Consider the following 21,949-nt stretch of genomic DNA (forward strand, 5'->3'; position numbering starts at 1 on the left):
TGCTTTCTACTCTTTCCACTTCATAATTTATCAAAAATATTCTCTTAAGAAATGATCAAATAAAACATTTTTGACCCTCTGGACCTAAGGAGAGAAAAGCTCTATTGCTGTCTTATTAATTAGAATTATCCTGCATTTAATCATTGTCTTAGATACTGTTATGGGTCAAGTGTTTTGTGGCTCTTGTCAAAGGAAAGTTTCTTGTTCCTGAAGAGAGGGTTAGTTGACGGATAGTGAAGGAAGCGAAAAAATTCCAATTATCCTTGGTGATATTTCTCTTTGGTTAAAGGATGTGATGGTATAAGGAATGTCAGGGCAGAATGACAGGAATTCAAAGGGGTTATCAGTAGCACAGCCAATTACCCCACAATGGGTCAGAGAGAAAACTGTGGGTCAAACAAAAGGAGTCCATCAAAAATGCAATTATAGCGGACATGAAACTGCCAACAGATAAGTTTGTGTTCCAACAGTGAGATTTTCCAACAGCACATCTGATGTAGAAACAGTGCAGTTATGATGCTTCAACACATCGGATCATAAATAAACAAAATAAATGGAAAAAAAATAAATAGACTAAAGATAGAACAGAGGCTGTTTTGGAGAATGACAGTACGTTATGGACAAAGAGAACACACAAGCTGGAGTTGTATGCCAAAGAAAGCTTGTCATATTTTGTTCAAGAGCAATTCCACTGATGTTATATGTCAAGGTCTGCTTTCCAATCACCCAGACTCGTAAACGAATGAAAAAAAAGATGCACAATGTGAAAAAATGATGACATATGACATCTTTCAAATATCATCAGCATTGCCTGAGCTTGGGTATAGACATAAAACTACATTTTTAATAGGAACATTTGTGCTCAGGTAAATTTAGCATTTCCTGATAGTCCTTGAACACATCACCAGATAATCAGGTCGACTCCTCCCATGGCTCCGCCCCTGACTGAGGGTATTTAAAGCACCTGTGGCATCATGGCAGACTTTTGTCTGTGCTTTGATGGTTGCCACATGGGCTCCTCTGTGACTCTGAGGTAGGTAGCCAGGACTGTTTAAAGATCGTCAGCTGTTTTAAATAGTTTATTCATTCATTTGCACATAACCATTAAGGCGCATTTGTCTGACAGTCTCCTGTTTGCTTCATGATTTTAATGTCTGTTTGGAAGAGGTTTGTGGCGACCAGTTCATCTGCCTTAGTGTAAGGTGGATGCTTCCATTCCACTTCAAGTCTGCGATTCGACCCAGGTTTTAATGTAATCTTTCCCGGGGTGAGAGTCCCGAGGTGGCGATGTTGAGTTTGCTAGATTCTGGTACAGCACCACCCAGCTATCTTCTCTCCTCCACCCTCCTGGCCCCGCCATACACTCTGAAGTCACAATTTAGAATTAAAAAGGATTATTAGTACATACACATATGCAAAATTATTTGAACAATGCTCAAAGTCTGTCTCAGGGCTAATAACTAAAGATTTCACTCGGTTCCACAGCAGGGGACTCATAGATGCCAATCTTGCAGATGTCAGTGAAAGTTATAGAGTAAAGCCGGCTGTTTCTATTGCAGATGCAACTATTGAGAAGTAGCAGCAGAACTGAGGGAAACAAAAGTTGGGTGATAGCTGTCAATGAATTATTCATTATTTGTAGGATCAACCTATTATCACAATACCAGGCCAGATATTAGTTCTTTTTGGTGATGATCAGAATAGACACTTGATCTGATTGCTGATTACATTAAAAATGCATTCTTTTGGCTGTGATGCAGCCGTGCCTCTGCAGAGAGAGACATGCATTGTTTAGATGAGACAATTTTTTTAAAGGTAGCTAATGCAAATGTTGCCATTCACATCACAATGTAGCATACAGATGTTCCAATAAGTATTACAACCTCAGCGAACATTAATCCTCGGATTATGTCTGAATTTGTTGTGTTTAAGTACAGCATAATCAAAAGGGCAAACACATGCTTTTAAATCGGTCACTTTTCTCTTCTTTCCAAATTCCTGCAGAATGCACTTTGTTTTGGTTAAAGGTAAACTCTAGGGTTCATACTGTGGAAACAATATTTTCCAACTACTCACTCGTGTGTCATAACTGATGGTGATATTATTGGTGCCAGCTAGCTAAAGTTAGTGGGCTCAACAAATGTAATGTCAAACTTTCTAGCATTGACTGTTTCTCTTTCATTGAGAATGAAAAGCCATTGCCTTTTGAATGTTATTCAACACAAGTAGTGTTACACAACGTTTAGCCACGTTGTGGACAGTCGCCCACTGCCCTGGACGCGGTTCCGGACTCTCCCACAGAAAAGCTCAGGAAATCATTTGTGCACTTACTGGAGATGTGCCGGATTACTAGACACCATTGTATTTGCCAAATCCACAGTAATTTAGGCCTTTCTTCTGCAAAACTGAAAAATGGTGTTGGAAAACACTTTTAATCCCTTCCACCCTGGACGTCCCTGTACCGGCTACACACCGTATCTGTTGTAAAAACACAACCTACACCATTTTTCAAAGGTTGCCAAGCTTGGCACATTCACTGATGAGGCCGTCTGGTGCTGCTATGACTAAAATGGAAGCAGCATTTGTTGTTTCATTTCGGCTGCATCAGATTTGGTGGAGTTGTGGATGAGAAGTTTCAGAACAGATTCAGTAACATCAGTGTTTTCTGAGTCATTGTTACAGGGGTGTTATTTACTCTAATTCGCGGTTTTGATTAGGCAGAGGCAAAAATACCGTCTTTTGCTGGAGTTTATAAATCTCACTGTGGCCTGGTGAAAAGGATAAGGATGTTTATTGTACTAAGACATTCTCCAAAGTGTCTCTTTAATACAAGTTATGTATTAGCTCTCAGTACTGGTTATATTAACAATATTTATTTAAATAGTATTTAGCTGTTTAATGCATAGGATGCAGTAAATATTTCCTTGCCACATTTCATTAATAAAATCCAAGTGCATGGTGGGAGTTTACCAAACAATGTGCCTCATACATTGCCATTTTCATGAAATGTTTTCCCCTCATTTATTAAGAATATATCCTGGGGTACCTTTTCCCTTTGAAAGAGAATTAAATTATTTTTCCCATCAGATCTCCTAATAACAATTGCTTTGTGTGTGGGCGATATTACTCACTGTAGTCAGTGACACCACTTGAAAACTTTAATTGATTCATACATTCATATCTAGCATTTCATTAATTTTTTACCTCCCCCACACTGGGAAAAGCGAGACTGTTGAAATGTGTCGAAAAGGGTATGATTAGGGGTTAGAACAAACCAATTAACCTGAAATCTAATAGTTATGTGGTTTGCTGACCAAGTCCTTGCCTCTGATATTTTGTGAAAATAATTTGGACCAAACTGCATTAAAATATTGATACAAAACAGACACACAGGCAGGAAAAAAACGTAGGATACCAACATTTCAGGCACTGGCACAGCTCTTCGGTGTTGATAGAAAAGCATTAAAAGCAGCAGGTGAAAAAATGGCTGTTCACTGTGATCAAGAGTCATTCTCTTGATAATGCCTAAAAAATCATAGTCATAAAGAATAGGTCTGTACAGTATACAGCACATGAAAAGAAAACCATTGTTTTTCTGTTTTTTGAGAGCTATTGAAAAAGGTTGGAAGTATTGTGTTAAAAAAAAAAAAGAACACAGGCACAATTGAAAGTGGAAGCAATTTTGAATTGAAAGACAAAAACACTTTCTGCAACAATTGTGAAAAATGACAATGTACGTATAGAGAGGGACCTCAGAGGATAAAGAGATGTGAAAGTGCTTGACGAGAGAATAGGACGAGGAAAAAGAGGACAAAAGGAGTGGCAAAGAGAATCTTTGTAGACTGTGCAGGAAAAAGAATATCCTTGTGTGTGCGTGCATGTGTGTGTATGCATGTATAGTGGAAAAGAAGGAGGGGGTGTGTTCACTTGGAGACAGCGGGGATGGCTTATTAGGAAATCATCCCTCTTAGCCAATGGTTTTTAAGAGAGAGGCAGATGTCATTTGCCTGAGAAGTACCACCTCCCAGAGCCAGCACATCCCCTTCAGTGTAGCGCAGCGCTGTGTGAGAGCACCACTATCACTGCTCTCTCCTCTCTGGGTTTCTCTCTCCTATTGTCCACCGGCACTTTCTCACCTCCTCTCTGATTTTCTCCTGCTCCCTCTCTTTCTCTCTTCTCTTGGTCCCTCAGCTTGCCCCTCCTCTCTCTTTCCTTTTTCCTCCCTGCTCTTTCTCTATCTCTGTGATTCTGTCCTATAGGCAGAGATAGGATCTGTTACACACAGCATCAGCCTCACCAAGAGCCCAGGTAAGGACCTTTTCTTTTTGGTATTTGTTCACTTTGCACAGAGGGTCTATAATGCTGAAAAACAGAGAAACCTGATTGCTCGCCTTCCGGTGTGCACAAATTGATTTCTCTACATTTTTCTAGTTTCTCCTTGCTCTGTTTGCTGTGATGAATTTGAAGTGGAGCTCTGATTGTTTTAAGAGGGACAGTGGGAGTTGTTTCACACATTTGTGAGGCACTCAGATGTGATTTTATGAACGCTTTTATTGCTAGTAAGTTTGAACATTTACAACTTCAGGAATTTCACTTCAATCAGAAGAGTGTAGCGGAGAGGTGCATGGAGAACTGTGTGTACGTTCAGATAAAAACAGACAGACACGAGACAGAAACCGAGGTGGGGAATGAGGCAGAGGGAATGAGAAACATGCGCTGACAGAACACGACAGAGAGGGAAATGGGCTTTTGCTGGTCAAAGCTGATGGTAAGAAGTGAGTTAAGAGTTGCAGAAACATGAGCTCAAGTGTTCACAGATCAGCAGGTGACGAATGGACTCTCTATTGATTCGGAGCTGGCGTCCTACCAGAACTAAGCTGAGGCTAAATCCAGAGGAGCTGTTGTGAGGGACTTTTGTCTTTTGTGTATTTATAGAGTGATCGGATGCGACTTCATATACAGCAAAGAACCCTGTTGGTGAGTCTGTCTCTGCTGTGCAAGAATCATGGATTCAGGACTGTTGCTCGCCTCCACAGACCCTTTATGTGTCAAAGCATCTGCAGCTATGTGACTAAATTGATTTCTTACTTGTAATTTACACAAATTCTAAATCTGTGCATGGAAAACAGGATGAAAGAGTAATTTGAGTCAATCCACTGCTGTGTGATACAGGAAAAGGTTAGGTCATACTGTAGGTTATATAGTAACTGCTACTCAGTGACATTTATAGCAGTTATGAATACAGTTTCCTTTCAGTCTCTAAGCTTTGTGAATATAAATGATTATGGGAATCTGCATACATGACTGAAGTAGACTTTTCTTCTTGTCTCTCTCATTTAGGAGATGTATAAATGACTTTAAGATTGCCCGTGAGCAATGCTCAGCGTTTGAAGTTTAAATAAACAATAGGACAATGCAATGTTACATTTGAAATTTAACAGTGAAGCACATTAGTGTCACTTAAATCACATCTCATGGTGGGTTTGGCTGCTCTGGGGGAGCTTTGCGAGACGGTTTTAATAATAACAATTGGTGTCACATTATTGGCTGCTTAAAAGGTGGACTTTGCTGATAAGTAATCTTTGAAGTTCATCTTAAGCTAATATTTTCTGGAGGACCCATGCCCTATCGGCCATGTCTGTGGTGGAAGAATATTCATCACACTGATGAATTTAAATGAAATCTGAAAATAGCTCTGAGCAAAGTTGCGTTAGGTCTCATAAGTAATACAGCGGTGTGCTTATATTTCATTCATGACATAGTTTGCAGCGCTCTCTTGGACTGTGGAGAGAAATAAGAGAAATAGCTTTGTGATGTGAAAAGACACTGTTTGTTGAGGTGAGAGAACATCCAGACACGCTGCAGTGGAAACATTAACAGCAGGAGCAAGAAACTGCATTTTAAATTTAAGGACCCACACAGAAAACTTGCTCATATTAACCAGACTGGCCACAGTTCGCAGCCACAGAGCCACAGTATAACAGTGTCGAAGCATTTATGCCATTTAGTGGGCACTGCAACCCCCACAGCATTGAGAAGGAATCGACGATATGAGCTTTCTCACGACTATTAATGACACATGATTCATTTTCAGCTGTGCAGCCGTCAGCTTAGAGATGTGATACTATTGCCATGTTTTGCAGCATAAATGTTGGGAATATGGTTCATATCTTGCCATAAAACAATGTGTTAATGTTATCTAGAGCAAAAAGAAGCTGCCTCAGCTACTTCCCTGACACAGGCTCCATCATTAACCCAGCACTCAGCCAGAGACCCAGAAAAATATCCACGTTTTGAGGAAATTAGAGTCAGAGAAATGGGGGAGCTGGTGCCTTTTCGGTCCGCTGAGGGTTCGATGCTGACAGCTACACTCCATCTTTTTTTTTCTGGTTGGTTGTGAGCTGCCCCAGGTGTGACAGGCAGCCGGAGTAATGGGGGACGTTTGACAGATGCATATTTCCAGCCTTGAAAGCTTCATATAAAGAAGATAGACGGCATGGATTCAGGCTGAGCGTGGGACAAACTGTTGGGCTGTGAATCACCTCAATGAGTGTGCCGCCTCTCTGCTCGATTGATCTGTCACGTGACTCTCGCAACCCTTCCAAGTTACTAATTGCATCCCAACCTGATTATTGATTGAAATATGAGGGTGGTATATTGGACTCAAGGAGGCAACCAGTGTGTTGCACCCGCTGAGGCTGGTGGTCAAGTTAGAGGCAGCATGACCCTACAAATATGAGTAATCAATGGTTTGATTTCAGAAAACAAATATTTTAAACGAGAAGTGTGACTTTTGTGTGTGTGTGTGTGTGTGAAAGACAGAGAGAGAGAGAGTGCTGATTTCATTTCTGCAGCATCATGAGGGATTTGTACTAATATTGGAGACTTTATGTGATAATTAATCTTTTATAAGCCTATCAGGGCATATAACCAGGAGCCAAGGCAAAGGGATTACAGTACAGTTTGTACAGTAGAGTACAGTGTTTCTTGGCAAACAGACTTTATCTGGTAGTCAGTCTGTTCAGACAAAAGCCAATGGAGGGAAGAACTTTCCCAATTACTGAATATTTGTCTCATTCGTGCTCCTACACCATTTTAAATTCCCGTATAGTTTCATGTTACACATCCATCTGGTGCTGCTAGTAAAACCACACACTGGTGCTTGAAGCTCACTGTGTGTGTCAGCGTGCTAGCATGCTCAGACTGGCTATATTAACTTGACTGTATTTAGCAGGTCTAATTTTTCCATGGTCATCTATAGACTGCATGTAAAGATCAACCCTCTTTTACATCATGCATAAGTTTTCTTGAACGACAGTTTTGAAACTCAGCATGGTGGCTCCAGCTGTCGCCATCTTGGCACTGCCTGACTGTGCCAAATGATGACTGGCTAATCAAAAAATTGCCAAAGGGGTGGAGCATTAATGGAGCTGAGGTGAGCCATGTGTTGTCTTACGATGGCAACCACCTGTCAAAGTGACCATGCTCCTAATTATGCCCAACGTTTAGCTGTAATACAATTTAAATGAGAGGGCTACATAAATTGCGGGAGAAAGTAGTTCTATAGACCAAAACTGCCTTTGTGCTAGGCTGTAAACACGTTTGTTTCTGCTGTAAAGGCGGACATTTTAACATGGGTTTCTATAGGGACTGACTCCCTTTGGGTCGAGCCTCCCATGGCCATTTGGGGAACTGCAGTTTCTTTGCACTTCTGTGACAGCTTTATTATTTTAGCCGTAGAGGTTGCTGCTTATGTTTAGTTTGGCTTATTTAGCATGCAAATGTTTACTAATCAGCACTAAGCAGAGTGCAACTGAACCTGAAGTCATTGGAATTCATCTTCTGAGGACCATGAATATCTGTATCTATTCAATAGTTGTTGAGATATTTCAGAACAAAAAGTGCTTGACCTACCAAACAGAAGATACTGGTTATGTGACATGAGGTGACAAGTACATTGCTTCTTTATGTACACACACACATAAATGGTACATTACTGTATAACAACTTTACAAAGCAGCCATAACCAGCTGCATGGAATTTTGATTAGAAATATCAGACTGTTGTTCAATCCCTTTGATTGTTCCGCTTTAGGAATAACCAGCATTGTTATTCTGAGCCAACACATACAGTATTACTACATCAATCAAAGACAGCACTTTCAGTGATTACAGCCTACTCAAGCACCACTTTTGTATTGTGTCTATGTTATCTGTGAAAGTCCTTATGCTTTTTCAAATAAAAAAGGATCATCAAAATGATGTTTAAGAATCAAATTTACAGTAGTTTACTTTGCGTTTTTATGTTCACTGACACACTTTCTCTCTGAGTGTCCACTTCTAAATGGAAAATATTTCCCGTTCAATTATATTATGAACCATAAGTTATCTTTTTAATGGTGCCATAAGTCATGAACTGCGAGCAGGTGTTGCGGGTTGCAAATAAAATGTTACATAAATGTTTTCTTTATATGGAAGGTTTTGGTATTAAAAAATGATCGATAGGGTACAGATGGTTTTGTGCATGCATATTTAGCACCAGGGGCTCTGCCTTATTGTATATCTCTGTCCTGATATGATGCAATGAAAGGGCAGCACAAGTAGGAAGCTATTTGTCAATGACATTTTTCTGCTAATAGAATTAGATGCATCTGAAAAGCATTCAAAAGTGCTGTATGCAGTGAATATGCATATCACAGTGGTGGTACAGATACAGAGCTCACCCACAGGCTTTGGGTAAATAGACTGAAATCATTTCCCTCAATAGGAAAAAATGATTATTGGCCATATTTAGCTTTCTTCTGTCAGTTTTTTAAAAAAGAAATTAAATAGATAATGACAAAAGGGGTGCTGTAGCATCACTTGTTAAAACTAATGTTTTCCAATATCAGTATGCTGTATAATGTACTGTAATGAAGTGTACGCAAAGTCACATGAACTAGTCACAGTAGTAGTTAAAGCACTGAACTGTTATGCATTTGACTGAACAAAACTTCTAAAAATATCAAACCGTCAACATCCATCCATTGTCTATACACCGCTTAATCCTCATTAGGGTCGCAGGGGGGCTGGAGTCTATCCCAGCTGACTTAGGGCGAAGGTAAAGGACATCCTAGACAAGTCTCCAGTCTGTCGCAGGGCTACATACACAGACAAAGAATCACATTTGCATTCACGCCAACAAACAATTTAGATTCACCAATTAACCTCCACATGTTTATGGACTGTGGGAGGAAGCTGGAGAACCAGGAGAAAACCCTCGCATGCACAGGGAGAACATGCAAACTCCATGCAGAAAGATCCCACGAAGGCCAGGACACGAACCGAAGATCTTCTAGCTGCAAGAGGAAAGTGCTAACCGCCAAGCCACTGTACACCACGAAGCCTCAACATTTTTTTTTTAAATAGATTGACTTCCATTTACTTGAAATCAATTGACAACTAAATTTAATAAAACTACAGAACACTATGTACATATGCACACTAAATAATACTAAACAGCATCGATCAGCCCAACACTGACATTGAAACAGATACTTTTTCATGTACAGAATGGAAAACATAGATTTTTTTTTAAAATGTCATCAGTGATACTACATGTGCCTTGTGAAGCAAGATGTCTAAATTTTTATCTTTTGTCCTTGAACCAAATGCAACAAGCTAAATTTCTCCCCCTCCATAATGAATCTGTGATGTGAATAAAAAAAAATAAATAAATAAAACACACAACAAAAAAACAGAATCTCCTTTGATGGTTTAATTTGAATGCTTTGTTGAGGAGTGTGCCAGTGTGTTGTGACAATCTTTTCATCTCTAGAATTACAAAATGAAGTTAAAATGCAATTTTTTTTCATTTTCACTCATTTTGGTGCTTTGCCTATGTTGACTGCTAATGTATGTAGTTTTTTCAATAAACATCTGGCTGCCTCTTATTTTGTGTGGTCCATTCATGGGACAACTCGTTTACATTTCCTTCTTTATCACTGCACTCCTGTGATGATTGATTGAGGTGTCTTTAAGATAAGGATTAGTGTAGTGCCTGTTCATGGAGAAATAAGACGATAGTGGAAATTCCTCCAAGTTAGGCAAAATGCATTGCTCTCATCTCAGTCCTTTGAAGCATGCTTTTTGTTTCCTCATGTTAGGGAGCATCTATATTCTGTTGTTTTAAATTACTCACATCACGCATGGAGGACTAGAGGTTCTTTTCTGCCATTAGAAGTTTTACCTCAGCATAATCTTGTATAACTTGTGGTGTCCCCCAGGGGTTGATCGTAGAGCCTTTATTACTCAACCTTCTCTTATTGTAGCTATTCTGATGGCATGTAGCCCTCTCAGCTGATGACTGGTCCTCTGGAATGTCTTTGTCCATGCATTGAGCAGATTATCAGCTGGATGTCTAATGTTTCCCTTTAGCTAAATAATAACAAAGGTGACATGATCTTTTTTTGGAAAAAATGAGGAGAGACTAAGAATAGCTACTCCTCTTGACACAGACAAACAAAAACTTAAAGCACAAGACACTGTTTAAAACCTTGGTGTCTTAACCTTACTTTTAACCGCCATGTGAAAGGAATGACTAAGTCAGCCTTTTACCTGTTCCTCAAAACATCCCCAAACTTAGAGGCCTTATGTCAAAACATGATTCAGAAAAACTTATTCATGTTTTTACTTTCAGCAGGTTGACTCCTGCAACGGTCTTTTCATAGGCCATCCCGAAAAAGCCATCAAACAATTTCTGTTTGTTCAAAATGTAGCTGCTAGAGTTTCTACAATAACTACAACAACTGAGTCCTTACACTGGCTTTTGGAAAATCGCAGAAATGAATTTAAACACTGCTTGTCTATAAATCATTAAATGGGGCAGAACAAAAATACCTTCTTGGATCTGTTTCAGTAGTTAAACCACCTGGTAGACCTCTGAGATCACTGGAGAGAAATGTGCTGGTAGCAGCCACTCTGTAAACTAAACATAGAGCAGCAGCTTTGAGCCTTCTATGCTGCTCAGCTCTTGAACCAATTTCCTGATGTGATCAAAGGTGCTCTAACTATAACCAGTCTCAAATCTATACTTCACACCATTTTCAGACGCTTCTTGTTAACAGATCTTATGTACCTGAACCATTCTTATTGCTGCTACAGGCCTGTGCTACTGAAGGACCTCTCATGATGCGCTGAGCACTTCCCCATCTTCCCACCCTCCATGCATTCATGAGGTGTGATCAAAATGTTTTGAGTCTGCTCCTGTCTGTTGCGCATGAATGCAGCGTGGCACAGTCGTGTGTATGCAGCGGATACAAACAGCAACTGTTGTGAGTCAGGATTCTGTGTTTTGTGGTCAGCATGGGCTTACATCTGTGACCCAGACACCAAACGGCAGTCTTTCAGTGGAAGAGCACGCAGTCTCCAACACTGAAGAGGGCACGTCAGAACAACATCCAGATTGTTGCATCCTGGATCATACAGTCAACGGTGAGATCTACTGTGATGTTCTGAGATGTGAGATGGAGAACATTTAGCTCAAATGACTGGGACTGCGGTGCAATTGCAATTAGATGCACCATCACGATAAGATTCCTGCTCAAAGATTTTTCTGGCCGCACCAACACAGCCATTGCTGTCCACCTATCCTGCTTACCAAATTTGGCTCACTTCCCCCTTTTTTCCAAAATAAAAGTTGAAGAGTCACCATTTTGACAAGGTGGAGGTGATCCAGCTTGTCTCCCAGTTGGTGCTTGACAGGCCTTAAGAGTAGGACTTCCAGGGAGCGTGCCAAGTGTGACTGGAGCATTGTGTCACTGCACAAAGTGACTGCTTCAAAGAGTGTGGAGGTTAAATTTAAATCAGCTGCAGTTTTTGCTTTTAATACATGCAGTTTCTGATCTTTTTGATTACACCTCATATATGCCGCTATTGCATTTCATTAATTTTGTGTCTTCTCTCTCCCATAGTTTGAGTTTTTCCTCTCTTGTCTCGATCCTTGTACCTTTCTGCAGGTATCACTGGCTCTAAAACTGCATGTTTCTCTGCCCCTACCAATGGCCACATTTACATGAAATTTTTTAATTCGGAATTATTAATTTGGAATTAACTCATTCAGAATTAAAGTTTTGTGCTTTGCGTTTACATGGAAATATTAATTCCGAATTAAGGTTTACATGGACCGCACGTTTATTCCCCTTCTTTAATTCCGCTTTAACGCTTGGGCGTTGGAAAGGATTCTGATTGGACAGGGAGTGGACGTGACGTATCCCTGTTTACCGGAAGAAAACAACTCCCTTTGCCGCGGCATTTCTTTTCTCCAACAACATGGAGGAACAACTAATAAGCACGCTTTTCGCTTTGCTTTTTATTGTCGTTTTGAAACAGCAACTCGACAATGACGTACTACTTCTGTTGCGTCACTTGAGAAGGAGAAGAGAGATAGAATACCGGAGAAGAGAGGCAGACAGCCAAGCTGTGTACGTCGCTACGTCATCGCTACGTGAGGAGCCAAGCATGCGCAGAATGACCGGAATTCACTAAAGCGGAATTAACTGTATACATGAATAGAACGTCCACAGGAATTAGTTTATTCGGAATTAACATCGGAATAAACCAGGTACTTTATTCGGAATTAAGTTTATTCGGAATTAACTTTTTAATTTGGAATTAAGTGTTTACAAGGAGATTTTAAAGCGAAATAAACTTGAATTCTGAATTACAGAGGAATTAAAGGTCTCATGTAAACGTGGCCAATGTGTTTTGTGTTTTTTGTTTATTGACTCTCAATACTTATCTTCGGTCTTGTCGCTCTCTTCTTCACCTTGAGTCTAGCTCTAGCTGAGGTTTTTCCCTGTTTAAAGGAAGGTTTTTCCCTCCCCACTTCTGCCAAGTGCAATTGTTTTTCTCTATAACGTTGCAGGGTCTTGACCTTAATACATTAAGTGCCGTGAGAACACTTTTGTTATGATTTGGCACCACATAAATATAGCATAACTGAATTGAAATCTAAGCAGACCTGATGTACTCTTCGTCTTTAATCTTTTATTTTCTTTTAACGCCTTTACTCCTTTTTAATCTGTCATTTTTCTATTTTCTTTTCTCTACCTATTTGTAAAGCACTTTGAACTGCCAGTGTGTAAGAACTGGTCCTGAGAAAGAAACGTGACTTGCCTTGCTCTTTCAGAAAAAGTGCAATTGTTAGCTTGTGATTTCAGGTCAAAGACTGAAATCTAATTTTCTGAAAAGTGTAAGTGTAGAATGAAAACTGCTTCCTGGAATGAGGCCTGATGGTATTTTCACATTTTGGCTCAACAGAGAAAATATCTTTATCTCACATGGGAATCCTCTAATATAAACATATGGTATGCATATAGTATGCATAGAGTGTCCCAATGCATGTTCCACATTTAACCTGCATACATGTGTTGGAATGAGTGAAATGTTCAGGAATAGTGCTAGTGACAGACAAATGTAAATTTCTGGAGTTTTTATGAGCAATCGCTCTTTTGTTTGCCTCTTTCATTTGTCCTTGTGGTAATAAAATTCCAATGAACTTAAGGTTGTGCAGATTTTAATGAATGAGGAGCTTGACAAACTGCTATCATCACTGGAAAAACAATGATATGCGCTTGTTTTTATTTCAAGGTGAATTGTAGATTCATTACGTGAAGGCTGTGTATGTATGTGCAGGTTTTTTACGTGCGCATGCTCGTCAAGTGATTAACCACGATAGAGGCACCCAGGGATTCCTTGATCTCATTACCTCTGCTGACATAGGGCAGCAAAGCATCAGACAGACATCAGATGAAGGTCAGATCACTCAAGATGGACCTTTAGTGATGCTCACTATGGGAAAATACACCTCTTAAGAGTATTTTCATTCATTCATTTGAACTCATTTTTCCTCCATGCTCCATTTTCAAACCTTTAAACATTTCTTTCTGCTTTTGTCATTCATTGCTTCATTTTTAGATTGAAGTCATACAGCTGAATCAAGGATGCTTAAGGACCTAACTAAGCCTGGTTATGGCAAACAATTGTCCCATTTCCCTGGAGCTTAAGAATATCTGGATCCACTTAAATAAGGGAATCCCTCTCAGAGGAAATCTCTTTCAGCAAGTGTTACCCTTGACATGGTTAGTGGCGATGATTTCATGCTCCTATCCCTCTTCATATCAATCTGATAGAGGGCAGAATAGAAGCTATTATTTGGGCAGAAGAATCATAATGCTCCACTGGGCTATTGCTACTTCACTTTGCAACCCAGAACACAAACACTTTTTTCCTGACTCTATTGAATTGCTGACCCCCAACACCCTAACAGTTTTCAATTACATTAGCCCCCACCCCGCACCCCACTTGGAATACAAATGTAGGTGCTTGAACAAGCCTTATCTCAAGGGTCTTTGTCAAGTAGCCACCGTATTTGTCCATAGTTCCTTCCATCTGTAGCTCTTTCCATCTGTAGCTCTTTCCATCTGCAGCTCTTTCCATCTGCAGCTCTTTCCATCTGTCTTCTTTGGGTGTTATGCAGTTGTCAGGCAGCTGAAGGAGGCTGTCACAAAACCCAGTCAGCCTCCTGACAGCCCACTGGCCTTTAGCTTGGATCTCCTTCCTCCATCACCCCTATTAACTTTGGATCACTGGCTATATTCACTAAATCTTCTTTGCACGTAATAGAATTAGTGCAGCAATACACTTCTTTTTAATGGTCAAATGTGTCTTTTTGTTCGCCTCCTGTACAGACCTTCTGTTTCGATTGACATTCTCTTTTTTGTTATTCTCCTGCTGTCTTTGAGATGTCAGCAGTAATTACATCTAATGAGAAAGGAAAGGAGTTGTTCACCTGGAGAGAACACATGACCTCTGGTGAAAACACGCTGTTCCTGCTATCACTCTAATGGAAATGTGCAGCTGCAGCAATGTTTCTTTGATATTCAGGGTTAGCACTGGTGTTGAATTTGAACACTCTTTTGTGTCCTATGGATTCAGACAAAGATGCTGTTTTGCATGAGTGAATGTCACAAGTAATGACTGGCAAGTGTAATGTATGTACGTCAAGCCTTGGTAATGTGGGCTGGAGAGGTGAGAGCTCAGAGTGATCCCAACAGAACTGCTTAAGAGCAAAGATCTTTTGATGCACTCAGTCTCTGTTTCGTACTACTGTTGCACAATCCCTAATTTACCATGACAAGTTGCTCTCTTCAAGTGCAAATTACAATGAAAACAGAATATGTAAAACGTGAACCTTGAAGTATCCAGTATTGTGCAGCACAGATGAAGATGACTCTCCTTAGAACACATAACTGCTTATCTCATCCAGTGTCTCAACACGTACAGATAGTAAGCGAAAACATAATCTAACATGAAAATGGAAGACACAAATGGGAGTCTGGAGTGAGAATGATCAGAATTCTAATTTTTTTCCCCTTTTTTCAAATATTTAATGCTTCTTGGAAATTTTGGTCATACCAATGTTGCTTAGAGAACATAGGAAAGGTTCACTGTCATCCAGGGAGTGAATACAGTGTTCACGATACAGTTTTGGATCAGTAAGCTTATCTGCACAATTTAGAGCATTTCAGTAGAGAATGTTGAAAATGTGAATTTGAGGTACCTGCCAAATGCACTTGGTAACTGTTGTGATGGTGATTGTTGATCGTTAACTGCTAAGTTCAAGTTGGAATAAGTCATTCCCGATAGGGAGTGTTCATATTTGATCTCAACAGCTAAACAAACAAATCCCTCCCTTTAGTGCTCCTTTCGAAAACTCACACCACAAATTTGTGTCATTGTCACTACCATGACCATGAGACAAAAGACAGGGCTCACTGAGCGTCGAGAAATGTTTAAGCCTGAAAGCTAATGAATTCATCCTGTCTTCTGGAAAATGTGCACGGATGCATAAGGTTGTGCTGAAGATGTAGTCTATGATTGTGCAGAAGCATGAACACCCCTCTGTTGTTGGCTGGTGTGAACAGTGTTATGTGGATTGATCTGTGTAACTTTGTTTTCGCATTTACTGATCCAGGGCTAAGTACAAAACCCGAATTTTCTTTTCTAGGGCACATAAAGTATGGACAATGTTCTGGTAGTGGGACTGTGAGGAACTGAATGTGACAGGAAGCGTGTTGGTTTACTTCACCTTTAAGAGTTAATTATGATAAAAATGCAACAAGGGAAGATGTTGTTCTTGCAGGATGCCCGTAACTAAAAGGCTGGTGTCATTTGATATTTTTCTTGTCATCATGAGAACATCCCATGAAAAGACTGAAACCAACAATGCCTAATCCATCTGTCAATACTTTCAAGCTTCTGCTATTCAACCCCAAGCTCACTTAGACTTGTGGATGATGGAACTTTAGAAATTGGTCCCAAAGTTATAATTATGTTTTTTTAAATGGTTGAGTACTTTTCTCAAATAGTACCACACTACACAGAAATAGTGTATTTGTTGACAGCCTGCAAAGTGTCATGGCAAATAATGAACTGCATTAAAAATATTTCAAAAAGTCCTTTACAAACAGTTCTGTTACAGTGTATAAATGCTCTACCCTCATTTTATTTCATGTTTCAGGTTGTAGATATACTGGTCTTGGTTTTTTGATATGACATTCTTTATATTTTATTATATTTTGCTCAGTTTATAGCTGTATAGCAATCATGCAAGTCGAAATGTACATGGCTTTGTCGGTCCATTTTGCACAGACCATAATATTCTATTTATTCATTTACACTTAATTGGCATCTACATTGTCTAGCACTGTGTCATTATGTGTAAACAAACACACCCACACACAGATGTACACTTAATCCCATTTAGCAACCCTCACATTTTCTGACTTTGGAAAGAATATTTTATATAACGTGAGCATACTGGCAATGAGACCTCACCTTCAGTTTTAAAATATCTGTCAGTGCATTCAAAAGATGTGTGCGTGTGCGTGCGTGAGTGTGACCGTTTGGTAGCCCACGGCTCTGGTCTTTAGAAGCTGGTAATCTACTGATGTAGCATTCCATTTATCTTTCTCTCTCTCTCCCTCCCCCAGAAAGACTCTCCTGCAGTCTGTCCCTCTGCAGCCTCACTCTGTCTCCTGTCTTTCTGTATGATTAACAGACAAGCATTAATTTTAAGAACTCAAGAATCTCCATCTTAAAAATGCATAGTAGGAGAGAGTTTTGTGGTGCATCAATAAGTCTTTAATAAGATCTATCAAGCCCAGTCGCCTGCTTTAAACCATCTGGTTTTTAGATTTAAAATGCTGCTAGTATGAGTAATCCTCATCAGGCTATGAAACTCTTGAATCGTCGGTCAACAGTGACGAAGGGATGCCGAATTTCTTTTGCAAGTTAAATTCAACAGCAAAAATAGTGTTGAGGCTAAACAGGCTGTTTGAGCAAAGTCTTGGCCACCTGCCTAAATGGCAAGAACAACCAACACACACAGCCTAGTTATGATTTCAAGCAGCTTATGGTGTGTGAATGTTGTATATGCAGTGAAATATTCTGGCACTCGGATGAATGGATGTTAAATCAGTGATGATCTCGTCTATTGTGATTAAGCAGTCAAGGAGCAAGAGGCATATGAAGTTGCAGCAAAGACGATACCATTTTTCCTCATGCGATGCCAAGTCTTGTAAGGAGACCAGTCGACATCACATGAACATCTTTACTGTCTGTTTGAACTGCCTGATGCTGTTGTTTACAACTGTTTTCATTTATTCCTGTTTCGGTTTTGTGTGGATGAGCTGCAGCAAGGAGGACTTTTTATTGATCACATTTCACCCTCATGCTCTGACACCTGAGGCACAAGAATGAGTGTCGCAGGTCTTTTTTGTGACGGCCCTCTGCTCGTTGCAGCAGTCGCCTGCTTTAAAGGCGGCCTGTTGATGTGCTGCTCTCTACAGGAGAAGATCCCGTGATACTTCATTATTTCATTACCGTCTAACCTGCAGCAGAAGGCTGTGTGTCGAGCTTCTCGATCCTCATTTGCAGCGCCACTAGATACAGTTTCTCTGCTCTTTTGCATCTAATTAGGACAGCCTGTGTGCCTCCAAACAATGGGATAATGACTGGCACTGCTCTGGTGCCGAGTGCCTCCTGGCCAAGCACCAGAACCTTGGAGTGGCAATCATTCCTTACACAACTGTGGCACAATTATGAGGGCCAGGACATGCTGGTTCTTATTGGGTATCCACATCACCTCCACCTCACACACTCTGGAGGCACTTTGGATTGGATTGGTGCTTTAGCTGTTAACTGTTTAAATCTTTTACTCTGCCTTCGATCACATGAAGATTTTAGGAGGAAGGATTTTCGGGATGTGCTTCATATTTTGAAGGTAAAACTACTGGCTTGTCAGTCTTGTTCTGACGTTTTGTATGATTCAGGTTTGGATTTTTCAACATTAATCCCCAAGCATAAGGCACCAGTATGAAATTCACTTTGTAAGTAACTGTTTCAGTGAATTTTGTTGCAAATTTCCGCAAGAATGACTGATGGCTACAAATTAGTGTCACTCAGGAAAAAAAGTCCTCGATTCATCTCATGCCACATAATTGGCAACAGTAATTTGGGCAAATCAAAGGTAATTTTTATTTTTAAGAGCTGACTATCCACACTGGTTGGTTTGTGTTGTGATGATGTAAGTTTTGTGGTAGGGCGGGCTTTTTCCTTCTTTCTTTTTTAATCACAGCACTATTAAGTAAGTGAGACTGCCTTCATGAAAGAGATGCAAAATTTTCAGATGAAACAAGTCTGAAGCTACTGGGCCATTTATCTACACAATGCCATGGCCAACCTTGATAAATAATATGAAGATGTGAAGATTAGACCTCTTAGTCTTTCATGTGTGGAGCCCTGCGGATTCCTTCTCAAACAGCTTTCTACTTCCTGGAGGAAATCTTTTATCAGGCTCATAAATCCATATTTTTTTGATAAGATATTTAGATTATACTGAAAGCCATTAAGAACTAGAACTAAATGCCGAAACATGTGGCCAATTAACCCTCAGTACCCAGTTAAAATACAAATACACCAGGCAGTTACGAAAGGCAAATCAGGTCATGTATTTAAATCATGTGACTGTTGATTGACAGATGCAGCATTTCCAACATTTTTCTTAAATCTTTTCAGCTGAAGTGATTTAAATTCGGACCAAAGTAAAAACCTTTAGAGCATCCATCAGCTTTTGCAACTCGGGACACCTCTCTCCTTTATTTCCAGCCATTTTCTCTTTTTGCGGTGTCTTCAAGGACAGGATATGTTAGACCTTCTAGCTTTTCAAGTTGGAATTTTGGCCTGATAAACTTTCTGCTACTTGGATGTATTGTCACTGTTTTACTTTGTCATGCTCATGCTCGGGTTCTGCTTTTAAAAGACCTGATTCAAGAATGGCACAAAACCTAACTCATCATAACAAACCTCAGGTGCATCTTCATTTGCAGAGCTGCTGCTACCAAACCCTTCAGTGTCAAAATAAATAAATAAAAGCTTCTCTGAGTTAAACCTGTAACCCAGGTGCAGCATCACTGCATTATGGAGACACACTTCCATATCACTGAGTCTGCCTTTAGGCATTGTAACAATGAGATAACGCTGCCACCATCTTTACATACCTATACATGTTTAGGATATAAACATTAGAAAAGTAATTTGAAAATTTTTGACAACTAAACATTGTTAATGACAAATATTATGAGGAATTCATTAAAATAAAATAAGGGGGTTATATTTCATATTTTGTTTGAGGCTGGGCTCCCAAGGTGAATCTATTCACAGTTCTTTCTTCAATCAAAATTCCAAGCAGTTGAGCTTTACAAGTCATAGCTTTATGTAATAAACATATCCATGTACAGAAAGAGTCGCACAGCAAAACTGTAAACTAGCGCTGGCAGTGCTTCACCACTGAATACATTCTCTCTTCCAACACTGTTGTGAGGACAGACATCTAAAGCGGAAATATTTTTACCTTGTTATAATGCATTTCTCTGCTATTTTGAAGTTAACTTGTTTCTCCTCTTATGAAGTCAAGATACTTCCACGAACAGTAGTCGGTGCATTAAAAACACAGAAGCACAATGTGAAATACAGAGGCTTATTGTTCCTTGAAAATGAACATTTTGATGGGCAGAGCGTTGAGAAGTCTACATGGATGATATATGACTACCTGCAAAATCAATCAGACCATTATTTTTACATGTTCAAATGCTTATAATGTATTACCCCAGCTTTCAACCTTTCATCGAAATCATTAAAAATGTCACTGACTTTCTCTGGTTCTATAGCATCCCTTTACAATTCCATTCGGTTCGGTTGCATTATCCGATTATTTAAGAGTGTGCAGTCCATAAGCCATGATGTCTTCATGAATTCATTAACTAGTGCGACATAGATGGTGTGGTTGTGTATTAGTGATAGATATACAGTAGATCTTAATCGGGGCTCAGTTTTAATAACATACAAAAACATAAAGAAAACTCATTACAGACATGCAGTATTGCATGGATTTGTGTGCAGCATTTGTCTTGCAACATTCTGACACTGAAAAAACAAAAAGAAAAAAACTCTGTAGACTCCATACCAACAACACCTGGACATTGGTCTGGACTCCCAAAAGTAAGAACACACACTCTGCATTCATGTCAAAGCTATGAGAGATCTTCAGTATGAGGCTGGTACTTTCTAACCTTGGTGAGGAATGCCTCCTCCAAGCAACGGTCACACTGCAACTCACATCCAAAACAAACACCTGCCGTCTGCTCTCTCATTAACAACAACAACATCTGCTCTATTAGCTGTGAAATTTGATAATGTACTATAAAGAAATATGTATTACACAGTTTGAGCACATCCCTGAATATATGAGCAAACATGATCAAAGATAAAGTGGAGACGACCCTATATCCTTGACTTGCAAATTAGCAACCGTGTCGTGTCATGCTAAGCTATGCTGTACATCGATTTGTACACACAGCAGAGAGAATATAGTATATGGCTCAGATTCGCAGATGAAAATCTTGTTTGTCTAATGCAAACAATGAGGGTGATCTTATTAGGAAACCGCAGACATGCAAGGTTGTATCTTGGGAACATCATTTGCATCTGCTTTAACCATAGCAGTTACATGGTGTCAATATAATAGATTTCATACACAGATACACAGACTGCTCCACCGTACAGTGTAGTAAGCTCCTAGTTTCCATGGTGTCTACTGTAAAGTATATTAAAAGTTAACTTCTTCAGGCAATATATGTAAAAGGTTATCATCACAGTCCTTGTTACTATAATTTAATTACAAATTAATTCATGAAAGAACCATTACTGTGTTATTAGATGACACAAGACCATAGACTGTATATAAAAGATGGACGTAGCCTCCGGGTCTGAAAAGTGAAGCCAATGCAGAAGTGCCCTAAACCTACATTAATTGTACCAGCCTGCATGAGACGTCCCCCTCTGGTTGCAAGAAGAAGTCAGACTTTAAAGAGATCAATGACAAACTGACCCTAATTCTACCTTGATTTGTTCTCGCAGTAAATATTTTCCTAATTGGGTTATGGTCTGATTTGCGCGTTTTCATCCTTTTTGAGTACAGCATAGTGTTCTCTTTGTAAATTATGAACCCATTCAGAGTAAAACAGACGATAAAGGAGGGTATGTTTTAGTGTGGAGCTACATTGTGATTGGCACATCTTTGCCTAATTACTGCGCATATTGTCCTCAGGTTCTCAAGTCTGAATCTAAAAGTCAGAAAATTTGCTCATTATGTCTGGTTTCAAAAGACCAAGGGGGTGATGACTAAATGTGAGGCTTGCAAACTGTAGCACAAAAACCAGTGGGTGACTTTACAGTCTACCTTAACTACACTTATATGTACCGGAGATAGTTTCAATCACTGAATCATCATTTAATGTTGCAATAGGTTTTTACTGTTGGACAAAACAAAATTCACCCCAACTGAACCT

The 21,949-nt window shown here is 39.7% G+C and overlaps 1 protein-coding gene across 2 annotated transcripts in view; it reads left to right on the forward strand.

Annotated features, from left to right (window-relative positions):
• Positions 1-4,059: 4,059 nt before the first annotated feature.
• Positions 4,060-21,949, forward strand: part of thsd7ba (thrombospondin, type I, domain containing 7Ba) — a 202,403-nt gene continuing 184,513 nt past the window's right edge. For both annotated transcript variants that reach the window (XM_035950501.2, XM_055015530.1), the window contains exon 1: positions 4,060-4,308. The gene's annotated coding sequence lies outside the window, so the exon portion shown is untranslated. The remainder of the gene's footprint in view (positions 4,309-21,949) is intronic.

Source organism: Amphiprion ocellaris, chromosome 11 (genome assembly GCF_022539595.1).
Source record: "Amphiprion ocellaris isolate individual 3 ecotype Okinawa chromosome 11, ASM2253959v1, whole genome shotgun sequence".
NCBI classification, from domain to species: Eukaryota; Metazoa; Chordata; class Actinopteri; family Pomacentridae; genus Amphiprion; species Amphiprion ocellaris.